Here is a 14,267-nt window from a genome sequence, read left to right as displayed (position 1 = left end):
TGGTGTCTTATTATTTTTAAGTTTCTTCACTGCCGCAACGTACTCGTTGTAGTCCGGAGGTAGAGCAAGGTTATCTGATAACGGCTGGTTCTTCAAGGTACGTATGTAGGCTAAATCAACGCTTTGGGTGACAGGGTTTAAGACGTCTTTAAAGTGTTCTGCCCAACGAGCTAGCACCTCATGCTTGTCTGTGAGACGTCTTTCCTTGTCACGCGAATAAATAGGTGCTATTTTCCTACATTTCGGGCCGAAAACCGCTTGAATACCCTGAAAGAACCTGCCCGTTTGATTTGTATCAGCAAGGTTGTGCAATTCATTCGCTTGCTCATTCCACCATTTATCTTTATGCTCGCGCACTTTCGCTTTTAAAAGTCGTTGAGCAGCCCCTCTAACCTGCGTATTTGTTGTAGATTTGAGTGCAAGCCTATATTCTTCTACAAGACGCATAATTTCAGGGTCAGAGTTGTCGAACCAGTCCTTATGTTGTTTGGGCGGTTTTCCAATCGTCTCGGAGGAGATTTCGTACAGCTTTGTGGCATTCATCTACTTATTTAATAATGTAGGCACTACACACCTCATTTATCATTAGGTAGATTTAATAATACCTACGAATTCCGTTTTGCTTTGGCATGTTCGGGTTAAAATATGCTATGTTGCACCACAATCGCGTACTCGCCCAAACATGTAATAAGTATACGACCAATTACTTACTCGTATCGTATATCTTAAAATGGATTCTCAATTGACTTCGAACATAATTTTTGTCTTTAAAATCAGGCCCGGTGACTTTGAATAATTTAACTGGCACCAGAGACCGCTTAACACAATAAATACCTATATCAACATTAAAATCTTTCTGAACACCACGAACGATCCTTACCTACTATTAGATGGAGTATTTAATCAGTTCTCGGTTACCACCATAGAGAAAAAAATACATAGAGTGCTCACTCCATACATCAGTTCAGACTATTAATTTCAGTGTCTACATCTAGCATCGAGTAGCGGAACTATCAGTACTGCTACTTGACAATAGATGTAGCACCGACCGGAAAGTCTTATCTCAACAGCATAAGACTTTCCGGTCGGTGCCACATCTATTGTCAAGTAGCAGTACTGATAGTTCCGCTACTCGATGCTAGATGCTAATAGTCTTTTTGGTACTAAAACTGATGTATGGAGTGAGCACTCTATGTATTTTTTTCTCTATGGTTACCACACAGGTACTCCCGTAACTAGTATTGTAGTATCGGAATGTGGTCAGTATATACATATCTGCGTTACTTAACCCTTTTGCAAAAGTGTTGTCGAGCAATATCCAATCTACACGTGGTTTGCTTAAAGATAATGCTTCCACAAATAATCTGATTTCCGAAGTCAGAGTGGCACGGGCGAATGTCACCACACTCAACGTTTTTATACAAGGAAATTAGCCCGAGCGCGCAGGTTACGATATTTTACGCCGTAAACTGAGTGATAAATTGTCGTACTTAAGTTCCGAAAAACTGATTGGGACTGTCTCGGAAATGGGCGCTGGAATGTTGGTATTCTCCTATCCCATTTGAGATAACTGGTTTGTATGTAAAATAACTTTTTGTTGTATTTGTCTTGGTCGTGTGTTTTCTATGAAATGTAGAGCAAAAGTGGTAAAAATAATAAGAAAATATCTAAACATACAATGTGAATATGTATTCCGTATAATAAAATCATAATCAGTTATTTGCACATAAAAAGGGTTTTACATAGAAGGTGTTATAAAAGTTATATGTCTTAGCCTTTTTAACTTTTAACATTACAATTTACAATTTTACAGCATAAAGACACTGGAAATAAAGTAGGGATGCTTATTATATATTATACCTACTACCTACTACATAGTGGATAATATAATATCAAGGTATATAATAAATACTTGTGACACAAATTTCACATACTGATAACTTTATTTAACAAATTTTATATACCTAAATAGTGTGCTTTTTCAACCCTTAGCCATATTTCACGAGGTGACTACGAGTACCTATACATATATTATAGATAGGTCATTATCATCCTGAACAACTTTTACTCTGGGACCAATTCCGAAATCAATAAAAGAAATTACCTGTTTCATACATTTTGGCTGACCAGATGTCAATGTTTTCTATGGGAGGATGTTTTCTAACTACTTAATCATTAATAAGAAACTAGGTAAATAACTCTACATAATCACTATTAATGGTACCTACGACTCACGACGCAGTGAAATTTAAGTAAGTACTCGTAGGAACGAGTACTTGATTACCATGATTAATATAATCAGCGATTTATTCTCCTACGTTCGTCTGGCGCACGTAAGCGTCTCACGAGCATGCAATACATAAAACCGTTTAACCCCCTTTCGTTCCGGACTTACAAAGCAAGCGTCATTCTTTTGCGGATTAAAATGAGTTACTTTGTCGCTTTACTGTACCTGCAGGGTGCCACGTAGTGTTGCCAACCGGGGATCTTGCGAATATCCGCATCCGCAACCGCGGAACTTCCGCATTATTTTTTTTACCGAGTTTAATGCGGATGCGGATGCGGATGTGGAACAGGTCGATACAGGAACGTCTTAGCATAGGCGTAAGTGCTAGACTGCTAGGTAATTTAGTCATTAGCCAAAAAAAAACCTATTAGAAATGAGCAGTCAAGCGTTAGTGGGGCTTAATGTACGGGACCCTTGGAACGCGAATCCGACTCGCCCTTGTCCGGTTTTTGGAAATTTAAATTACTAAAATGTAATATTTGACGTTTTTTATGTACCTATCTTAACATCCGCATCCGCATCCGCGGATGTGAGCCTTTAAAAATCCGCATCCACGGATGTCAAAAAATCGGCATCCGCAACATCCCTGTTGCCAACTTGCACTATTTCATAATCAGACTCGGTTCTTGGTCTTATTGGAGCAGCATTCGGGCTTTTAAAAACTGTTACTGATTTATTTTCTTCTTGTCTTTTGTCGCTCGCACAAAATATAAGTAAGAACAAGATGCACGAGCGAGTAATGTCAAAATGAGATGAAACTGCCAGCAATTTGAAAGTTTGAATCTGCCTCAGGTTCTATATATTATGTTGCTGCGGTATTATCGCCGACCAGTTTTATATAAAAAAATATGATACATGTCGGCCTCTTGTCCATGTATTTTTATGTGTACTCGTACCTTACCTTTGCCTTAATGTATGTTGCCTATTTGCGAAGTGGGTGGCTGGGGATCGTATGTACTTAACTTACTATCAAATAACAATGACAACTAATTGCGTTGTTGTAATATTTTAACCGCCAAATAACTAATAGCGATGTGGCCTAAAGCCGACAGGACAGGCAAATAATTTGTATTTATAAGGGTCACTTGCACCATCCTACTAACCGGGGGTTACCATGGTTACCAGTACAATTTGGCACTGGGTTAACGGTTTAACCGGTTAACTCCGGGTTAGTGGGATTGTGCTAACAATAAGTAAGTTAAAATTCTGATTAAATGATTAGTTGCCGTAGTGTTCCGCATTTGACAGCAATTGTTTATTTGGAAACATACATTTACGTATTTACAGTGTTTTTCTACTTGTTTTATTAATAATAAAGTAAATAAAAAGCTTTACTTCTGATTTCCGCAAATTCATACCTATGTTTAGAATGTGTACGTTTGATCGCTAAAGGAAAAGGTTAACGTTTTTCCTGTTATTCTATTTTGAGTGATAACAAGGTTCAAAGACGGGTAGCTGGCCGTGAAACGGCAAAGGGAATGGTAACTAGTAAATACCTAATAGGGACGTAATGGCTTAATTAGTTTATCGGGTACTATTATAGTCTCTGCCTCTGACTTTGTCCATATAGAAATCGTTGCGGAACTAAGATAAGAACCATTTTCCCTACTGTTAATCGATCATTTACAAACCGATGTCAATTAAGAGTGTTCCATTTTATACTCTGGTACCAAATCTTATATAGGTACTTACATCTGATTTTATTTTTAGGTGTCGATTTCCGGGATACCAATTTCTTATAATTTAGTAGCGGGAACGAGCTGCCTGTGTGGTAAATTTTATCCAGATGTTTTACGAAATGTTTTATGATCATCTAAAATGTCTAACATTTACAAATAACATTAAAGAACTACAGATATTTAGCGTAAATAAGGTACAACGATGGAATTGCGGAAATGGTCCTGCGGTGTAATGACGTCATTTGGTAGCTGATATTATTATGACTAGACACCAAATGGCTCCACTGCGTTCACCTTCGCTTCTGAAAACGGTTGGAATTGTGTTGTCAACGAGAACTAGCATGACGGAGTCGACACTAGATCAATATCAAATAGGGGGCAGCGAAACCGGTCGGAAAGGGAATTATTTTAGAAAGATATTTTTTCTTTTTGCGGTTGTATCGTTTCGCTATTAACGCGATGGAGAGGCCAATATCTCGGGGTACTGCAAAAGGATAAAAAGGGGAATAAAGTAACTTGTATGGCAGGTCGGTTGCAAGATGCAGAAATCTGTGCGGGGCGTGGGCGTGGGCGAACCGGTCTAGACGAGATGAACTTTAAGGACCCAGCTAAATAAAATAAAAGATCGCACCGCGACGGAGGCCAGCCCTCGTACTGCGCAATATTTGCCGCAACTTAATATCGCCAATGAGACATAGAAGCGGCCGAGATAAAAGCTTGTAGAGTCCTTCGCATACATAAGAAATCTTGTACCGAGAATCCGCGTTGGATCAGTCTCTTAAGCCTTGAAATAAAATTGCAATTAAAATACATATATGAGTATTGAGTATGCTTTCTTATGTGAGTCATGAGTCTAAGTTCGTTCCTTTAATAAAATTGCACAAGCTTAAGGCAGTTTAATGAGATTTTCTAAAAGCATCAAAGTTCATTGTGCTGCAAACTCCCAGTAGAAAACCTCTAATTTACCTTTAGTGGACACAATTGGAAGAAAACACTAGAGGGCGTCGTGTTGGATTAGATTAGTGCTGATAAGATTAGTTAGTAGCGTCGCAGCGTGTCGCGGAGCTCCGGCCGCAGCCTCCGCCATGTGAATCTGCTAATTGCCAGCTCTATCTACACTGCAGTAACTACCTACTTCACATAAGCGCTTGCTTCTGCCGCTTTCATTAATCAGTCTTTGACAAAACTGCAGCGGCGGTCTCGTAAAGATGTGGTGAGCGTTCCTCAGGTCCATCATTGTTCACCGGAGACGTAAGAGGACCCTGCCTAAGCACTTCATGAATATTTATCGCGGCAACGCGCGAGCTGGAGTTTCGCGGGCTGGACTCGGGCGGGGCTGCACCCTAATGCAATGATTCATATTCGGTTTGCGGGCGAGTTGAACGTCTTCCATTATTGTCATTCATCGGAGGAAGTGGGCGGCGAGGGGCGGCGCGGGTGCCGCCGGCGCCCCCCGCGCGACTCTCAGTCGCTCGCCGACACTCTCGTCGTTAACACGCGAGAGACGCGATGCACGTCGCCTACGCTTGACTCATTCAGTCGTTCGCGTTCCGTGTGTGAGTGCCCTCCGTGATCCGAAGCCGGAGCTTCCGAGCCGCGTGTGCAGCCTCCAGCTAGTGCTTGCGGTCGGGCCGAGTGCCCGCCAGGAGCCAGCGATTGTGGTGCCAGTGTCTCGCGCGCCGGAGCCGACGGCTCAGCTGACCGCCGCGGTACATCGCGAGCGCACGGTGAGTGCGATCGATCACTGCATGCACGCGCTACACCACTTATGTGTGTCTATTTCGAGTCGCTCGCGAAACTCGCCCTCGATCGCATGTACGCATTTCGCAGATCACCAGTGGCTGGCATGGGTCGACGATTTCGCTTAGAAATTGCGACCATTTTTCAAGTGTCGAGCGCGCGGTAGCGGCCGTGTTGATAAACAGTGTCGGCTTACTGTGAGGATGAGCTATGGAACGGCTCGCTTGTCTGTTTGTGGATTGTTCAATGTTATGACTTGATTCAGTGGGCTTCGAGAATTTGTGGACATTATTGACATGGCACAGGATTGGTTTGTCGGCGGGTGACCAGCGGGTAATGGATATGCAATCAGTTGGGTCAGTGACAGGCGGTCGTACATGACATCCACAGCGATCGTTAGCCGCCGCCAGCTGACTTCCCGTCGCGTTGCACTCGCACTCGCAAAATACATGTTTTGCTCCACCCAACTGGCCCCTTGCTTCTCATCTTATTATACCTACAGAATTCAATATAAGTACTTAAATATTAATGAATAGTAAAGCATCCAAGAACTTGATCATCAAAACATAAAATAAGTATTAATGGTATCACTGCCAAGTTATCATCAATTTACAGTCAAATAGAGGCTAAAGGATGACTCACATTAGACCGGTCCGTGTCCGGGCCGGAGCTTTCAAGCTGCGTTTTCTATGGAAAGCATCACGTGATCACCTGTCATCTGTCATAGAAATGTAAGCGCTGGAAGCTCTGGCCCGGACACGGCCCGGTCTAACGTGAGTCATCCTTAATTCGCCTTTTAAACGTTAGCAACCTTAGCAACTGTCAAGTTATTATATTCCAATACACTTCGAAAGCTGCCGTCACACAAGCTTTGTGTCATGAATTGTAACAATATTTAAAGACTATTATTAAATTTTAAATTCCTATACTTATTTAATATGGCAATATAAATAAATAAAGCCTGAAACACTTAATAAGAATAAAACGTACCGGTATTAGATTGGAATCGTATTGGTTTATGTGGTCTCGCTTCTGCGAGCGTGAACCAAATGCGAATGAGCGAGAAGTTCAGCGGAATTAAACAAACATGCCAATTCGAACGTACACTGACATCAGGATGATATCTGTATGATGTTATTTAGTTATCTTGCTTATCGGCTGCGCCAATACATGTACGGATAAGTACGAGCGAAATGCACGATTACCGAATGAATGATCTTGATCTTCTGATGACAGTGTACGTTCAAATTGGCCTGAGAGTTCAATCAATTATTTAGTACATAAAGACATATTAAATCCAGGCGTTAATCGAGATTTAAAACTTAAATAGAGTTAGACCAAGATAAGTCTGCAACGATTTTGATAGCACACGCAGTGCAAGTGTTATTTTAAACGTCAAACTTCTATGAATTATGACGTATTAAATAACACTTGCACTGCGTATGCTATCAAAATCGTTACAGACTTGTCTTGGTCTAATTCTACAGAAAAGTTGCTTTGATTTAAGATATTTGGTTTGTTCCTGGTTCGTCGTATTCCTGTTTCGTCGGATTCCTGATTCGTCGTATTCTTGTTTCGTCGGAATTATATACATATAATTAAATGTCGTGCAGTAAACCAGTATTTACTACCTAAATATGAAGATTTAATGTAATCACCAGTGATCGTACTTTTTCTAGCATTTTTAGCACATTTCGACGAATCAGGAATCCGACGAAACAGGAATACGACGAACCAGGAACAAACCAGATATTTCTATAAGGTACAAATATGCAGGTAGTAGAAATATTGCTACACTAAATGTGACGTTATCTATGAAAAGGGACCTTATTGTCGATGGCGCTTACGCCATTATTAACGATGCTCCGATATAAATACAATATTGCCACGCGACACTGTGCGGCGTAAGCGCCATCGACAATATGGTCTCTTTTCATAGATAATGCTCCAAATATGTATAAAAAAATGAAATAGGAGCACGGTAACAGAGCTGTTATCTCTTATCAAACTGCTCTCACGAAGGTCGCTCTGATAAAAGATAAGTTTCAGCGGCATTGCACATTGGAGGCCTTTCTCTACTAAAATAAGTTGAATTTGAAAATAAGTTAACTTGACAAAACTTCTGTGACACACTGACATATTAAATATACAGGGTGTTGCCTGTAACACGAGCAAATAATTGAAACATTTATATTATACTCCTCAAACTATAAAACTTTCGTTAAACAACTTTTAAGAATTATGAATCCTTTAGACGTCCTCTTTTTCATACAAAATAAAATATGCCTTCAATGTACGCTGACATCAGTGTGTTTGACGTTGCTTGTCACGCTTTAAACAACAAAATTTGAAGTACATTGCGTCTTAGAATAAACTTTAAAGTGTAATAAAAATCAAAACATAAGTTATTTTTAAAAGTTGCTGAACAAATGTTGGTCAGTTTGAGGAGTACAGCCTACAGTTTAATTGATTGCTCCTGTTACAGGAAACATCCTGTATAATTATTTAAATGATTACTCTCACGGCAGAAACGAATGTAAAGACCTTAACACATTAAAATTCGGCAAACTATATTGGCTGTAGGACATGCCATGCCAAATGAAGGAAAAATATGTACAGTATATAGCTACCTAATATACTCGATAAATATAACTCTCTCTTCTTTTCGGTAATAGAGAAGTAAAACGAATGAATAGTGTAAAAATAGGAAACAAGTGACGATTTTGAGCCTTTCATAAAAACAAGCTTACCTTGGCATACGTTTAACTAAATAGGTAATAATATATTTAACAAAACAATAGAAGTTAGGTAGGCATACTTACGCCTTGCGATAGTCGACTAATGAAAAGGTGGCAATGCATGGGAGTAGGTACCGATAGCTACATATAACTTCATAAACGAAATAAATGATATTAGGTTGATAAAATATGGTTAGACTTGAATACTTTTTAAACGCCCCAGCCATTAAAAATAAAGACAATCTCGTAGACTTTTTTTAAATTACCTATGGTTTGTAACTGAACGACCATAAGGTCACTTTTGAGAAAAGGGGTGATGTCATAAAATGTTTCATTTGAAATGTTATATTAATTACATATAAAACTAAGTCCACATCAAATAGCGCTGCTGAATGCTAGTTTCAATATCGAGTCACATTTGAGGGCATAATGAGCATGCTCGTATTAATCCGAGGCATCTCTGAACCTGACATGACGCAACAATTTAACACGAGCACAATTTTCAGTAGCAATATTCGCATCCTTAATTTAATGGGCAGCTAACTTTGGCTACACGGCGTAATGAAGCTGCCAACCGCTGGCTCGTCCTGTGGTATAATCCTTTCAGCAACCCGACCGCCATATATTGTTCAATTACTACAGTAAGGAACTCCCAGTGACGGGACTTATGCGATAATGTTGGACAGCTACCCACTGACACTGTCGGATTATTTTTATTATAATTATATCTGGTTTTTGCTCATCAGAGGAAGTTGAGGACATCCGCTACCACTTGGCTACCGCTAGTAAATAGTATAACCGTGAAAATGTATGTTTGTTACTATTTCACGTAAAATGTCTGAACAAATTTGGATGCAATTTGGCACGTAGAGAAATTATAACATTTAAGTACGTAGGTTTTTTATATCCCTGAGTTTATTACTAAGCGGTAGAAATGCGCAGGTAGTGGAAATTTGTAAGGAAATGTATGATTGAAGACCTCCATGAAAACGAAATTGCGAGATTTGCGGGCAAAAGCTGATTGATGATTCATATTTAAAGCTATAGTTAAGTACCTATTTACTCGGAAATCTCGGAATGTCTTCCCGCTAAGTAAACAATAAACATTTCACTAACCAATTAGAATTAGGGGCAAAGATCAAATACCTATTTAGTTTTATTGTTTGCTAATACGATGAATTTCTTATCTGAACGACAAAACACAGATAACGCTTAATTGTTATGTAAGTATGATAAAACAAAAGTGAATTTTAAAACATTAGCTATGTGTCGGCCAAATATATCACACTGTTGATAACCAAGTTTAAATATGCTCTACCGATGTTCGGCTAATGGGTCAGTCTATTGTCCGCGGGTTATTCAACATCGAGGAATGCGTACAACGCATTAAGGGCAAATAGACTCCCGTATCTGAGGTACAAAAGAGTATTGACATGGCGAGATAACCGTATCTGAGTGTAAACTTGTGTGGTATCTTGCGGCCGGTTTACACTAAGTGTAATGTAAGGCCTGAGTGGACGCTCGAGTTGGGCGTGCAGTGGGGCGGGGCGTGCGGCGTGCATGTCAAACAAATGCAAACGTATAGGAGCGGCCTTAGTGCACGCTGCTCAAATCACTTGGGAGCTCGACGCCACGCTGCACGCCTCGCCGAACGCTCCGCTTCGAGCGTCCACTCAGACCTTACATTTATTGTGCCGTTATCGCGGCCAACGCATTATAATGTCCGATAAGGCAAATAAATGGCAATTCTCCGAGCCAGTACCATCAGGTCGCTTACCGCTTTTACTTGACATCCAACACACACATCCCATCCTTCTCTATTTTTCGTATTCGTAAATTTCGTAATACAAGTGATGTGACGGGAAATCAATTTACCATGCAAATTCAGCTGGAATACAAACCTTCCATTGCAATCCCGTTTCTCCCAAATTACTGTACTTGAGATATGATTGGAGCAGGCGGCCCGGCCCGTCTCGCACTAACCGCCGGGTAACGACTAGAGACTTGGCTCGACGTTGCTTCCACACAAGTTTCACGAGTAAACTTGAGTTGTCAACTTAAGCAAGTGCAAACCGCTTCTGAAGTAAACGTACATACATGAGTAGGTACCTATGCTTCTCGAGTGTCAAAGGCTTTGTGCAGCAGTTGAACATTGGAAGTTTGTCTCGTTAGTTAGATTCATATGTGAGCAAAGTTATTAGGAAACCAGTTCTTCAACTCCAATTACTATTGAGTGTTTATGCCATTGAACGTTAGTTAAAGACCGTAAAACTTCAACTTAAATTACACCAGCCCTAGTAGCACGGTCGCATTTTTATCGTTTATCACCACGCCTGTCACGTTCTAACAAGTATGTAAGTGCGAAAGTGACGGGCATAGTGATAGTCGATAAAAATGGAACCGTGCTGAGCCCGCAGGACAAGTCCGACGATACGTCATAAAGAAAATCGATCAATATCGTGATTCGGATGACTGATATGTTCATGCGATATGGATTTTCTGTCTCAGGATATTCAAGAGTGGAGTGGGTGGCGATAGAGAAGAGAAATTGTATTGTACGCATCATGTAGTGTAGGCGGATTGTAGCTTGAATGCAAATTGAAATATGGTGTGCAAGCTGCGACGGTGCGCGCGAGTGGCGCGCCGCGTTCGTTCACTTCGCGCAGGCTATATTTAGTGGGAGCCGAGGTGCAGCTCCGGACGCCGCCCGCCGTCTGACCTACCGCAACCACGGTATCAGAGGGTCTACCGCGAACCACGTTCGACGTGTTACCACCCTGTCACACTTAAGTACGAATTCACAAGTGCGCCAGAGAGGCAACACAACGAACGTGGTTCGCGGTAGGCCCTCAGAGTTCCGATGCGTTCGCACAGCCTCTCACCCAACTTCACGAGGATGCACCGGCGGGCACGTACGCGCATACCTAACCGCAATTTCAGTTCCGCCTACGCGCAAATGTATCCGTTAAGCCGACGCACTTTTCGACTTTCAGCCGAAGCACTGAGGCGAAAGATAGCACATGCAGTGAATCGGAACGGAAGATGTAGTCGCAGATGGAGCGACTCGCTGAACATTATTCAAAATGATTTCATATTAAGCTTTCACAGCGCTATAAAATATAAATCAGTGGGTGTGATAGATATAGCGATGTGATAATGCACATAAGCAGCAAATTAGAAAAATAAAGAGCGTAATAAATTCGATATTAATAATTTAAGAGAAACAATTTTGCTGGAGCCGTTAAATAAAATTAATTTCAACGCTCCGGTGAGCCTTTATGGACTGGAGTTATTACTTTCCGCAAATACCATGTAATCCTATATTAACCCTAAACCTATAGATGAAATGAATTTCGTGTTTATTTTTACGAGTAATTAATGATTGGTTGGTTAGAATCTATGTTGGCTTATTTAGTTATGTAGCTGGCAATGTTGCCAAATATGACCAAAAAATGTAAAAATCTGTATTATACTGTGAAATATTGCATTAGCATGGATTACTTCATCAATAAGTGCTTATAATTAATATCGGTTATTGTTATAATCAGCACCCAAAAGTCACAGTAGACCAATCGGCACACAATCAAATGGCTGTCTCTACAAAAAGTAAAAGATTGACTGGCATTGGCACTACAAAAAGAAGAAGTTCCTCGCGTTGTCCCAGCATTTTGCCACGGCTCATGGGAGCCTGGGGTCCGCTTGGCAACTAATCCCAGTAATTGGCGTGGGCACTAGTTTTTACGAAAGCGACTGCCATCTGACCTTCCAACCCAGAGGGTAAACTAGGCCCGTATTGGGATTAGTCCGGTTTCCTCATGATGGTTTCCTTCACCGAAAAGCGACTGGTAAATATCAAATGCTATATCGTACATAAGTTCCGAAAAACTCATTGGTACGAGCCGGGGTTCGAACCCGCGACCTCCGGATTGTAGCTTGAATGCCCATCACTCTTACCGCTAGGCCACCAGCGCTTATATTGCCAGCATTGGCACTACAGCTCTTCGGTTAAATATATATTTATTTACTGTCATATCTCACATGGTTAGATTACGTTTGTACTTACGCAGTAGTCAGAATAGAGCGTGGATCGCTTTTGACAGCTGAACTACATGTTGATGTACGTACGTAACATACTAAACAGCTATTTTTTCTATGATACGTACACAGATAAATCGAGTTCTGTATTGGTGGCCTAAAATGTATACATGGCAACACAGATTGCGGGAGACAGCGGGTAAAGTGCTGAGTGGTGTCGCCGGGCCGGGTGCGTCGGCCGCGGCGGCGGCGGCGCGCCGCGGCGCCGGCTGGGTCAGCCGCCTCTATTAAAGCCCAGATTGATCGCTGCTTTGTCGGGGTTCACTGTATCTAGACTTCTAGACTAGGGCTGCCAAACATTTTGATGAACACTTTTTTGATTACGAAGCTAGAACATCAATGCATAGAACACGCAAGAGAGTAAGATGGATTTTGGTTAAACTAGTCGATAATACTAAAACATCATCCATAAACGGCTTTGATAGACGGACGTACAGATATCGAAGTGATTCCAAAAGAGTTTAACTGCTTTCGTTTTGTTTTGTTTTGTTATGGAACACCATTAACTTTAGATATTGTAGGTAGAGCCCCACTGGATTACACTAAAGGAAACTTGTTTCTAACCGCCGACATCTATGACAACCTTATAGGTACCTACTTGAAAGACTTCTTGTATCAACTAGCCGGTGAATTCAATAAGGTTTCTGTCTAGGTTTCATCTGGGGCTTGTCACGCTTTCTTGCTGATAAATTTTGTAAATTATGAACGTTCAAATTTATCAATCTGGGTAAGGTACATACCTACATACATGATGCAATGCAATTTATCATTTTATAAGTCATGATTTCTGAATAATTTTACTGACGTCACACGTTATTCACGTAACCTTTTATTACTTCTTATCTGATATTTTATTGCAATTCACGATAAAATAAGAGGTGCTCCACGAGGCATGTAGATAAGAATTGTATGTTGGTTGCCGGGCTGGGCTTTGCTTTTGCGGCCCTCCAGCAACGTATTTGGTATCAATGTTATATTACAACGGAATTTAATTAAAGTTGAATCGCAGTTGCATAGTTTTTGAAACCAAATTTGCAGTTGTTGCCTCTATTTTTAGATGCTTTTCCCTCTAAACTTTTCTCGTCGCTGCAAAATCTACAGTCGTTGTGCGGGACATGTTGCTCGACGCTCGCTAAAATTGTTATGAGAATTGAAAGCCCCACTAGTTGCCTACGCTGGAATTCAAATTTGCGCTGGCTTGTAGTTTTACTAACCATTTAAAATGCAAATCACATGCGAATGTGCAAATAGCAAGTATTTTGCCGATTAATTATACAATTTTGTGTAGTGAGTCATTTTTATTGACAACTGTATGATTGACTCAAAAAATAGTTAGCTACATTATACACTTACACTAACTTAATATTCACTATGAGTTTAGACAAACGAGTTGCACATAGGGACCTACTACTGAATCGATTCTATCCATAAAAAGTTGATAGTGCCGCAGTGCAACTGTATCGATGAGAAAGATAATCCATGACTGTATCGCTGAACAATTTACCGTGCACTTTGGGTCTGAATCATGTGTCACCGTCCGTCCCTCACACACTGAACAGCCATCTCATCTCACGTCACTTGACATAGCTAACGAAGGAAACCCTGCAAGTTCCAAGGTTCAGTTGGCATTGTGTAATTTAAGTTATTTGTAATGAAGCGTAGGGTTGGCTTTCGCTATCTATCGCCGCCCTCGTCACGCGGCGTGCGGATGTCACTGATAACTCCCCA

General features: G+C 40.8%; 1 protein-coding gene across 5 annotated transcripts in view; it reads left to right on the top strand.

Moving 5' to 3' along the window:
* Positions 1-14,267, top strand: part of LOC134652974 (protein alan shepard) — a 208,665-nt gene that overhangs the window by 63,861 nt on the left and 130,537 nt on the right. Inside the window, exon 1 of one of the 5 annotated variants that reach the window (XM_063508237.1) lies at positions 5,352-5,693. The exons of the other annotated variants lie outside the window; for them this stretch is intronic. The gene's annotated coding sequence lies outside the window, so the exon portion shown is untranslated. Of the gene's footprint in view, positions 1-5,351; positions 5,694-14,267 lie in introns of those variants that run through there. 5 annotated transcript variants of the gene reach the window in all.

Source organism: Cydia amplana, chromosome 12 (assembly GCF_948474715.1).
Source record: "Cydia amplana chromosome 12, ilCydAmpl1.1, whole genome shotgun sequence".
NCBI lineage: Eukaryota > Metazoa > Arthropoda > Insecta > Lepidoptera > Tortricidae > Cydia > Cydia amplana.
Note: the sequence above shows the minus strand (reverse complement) of the source record. Positions and strands in the feature narration are given on the sequence as shown.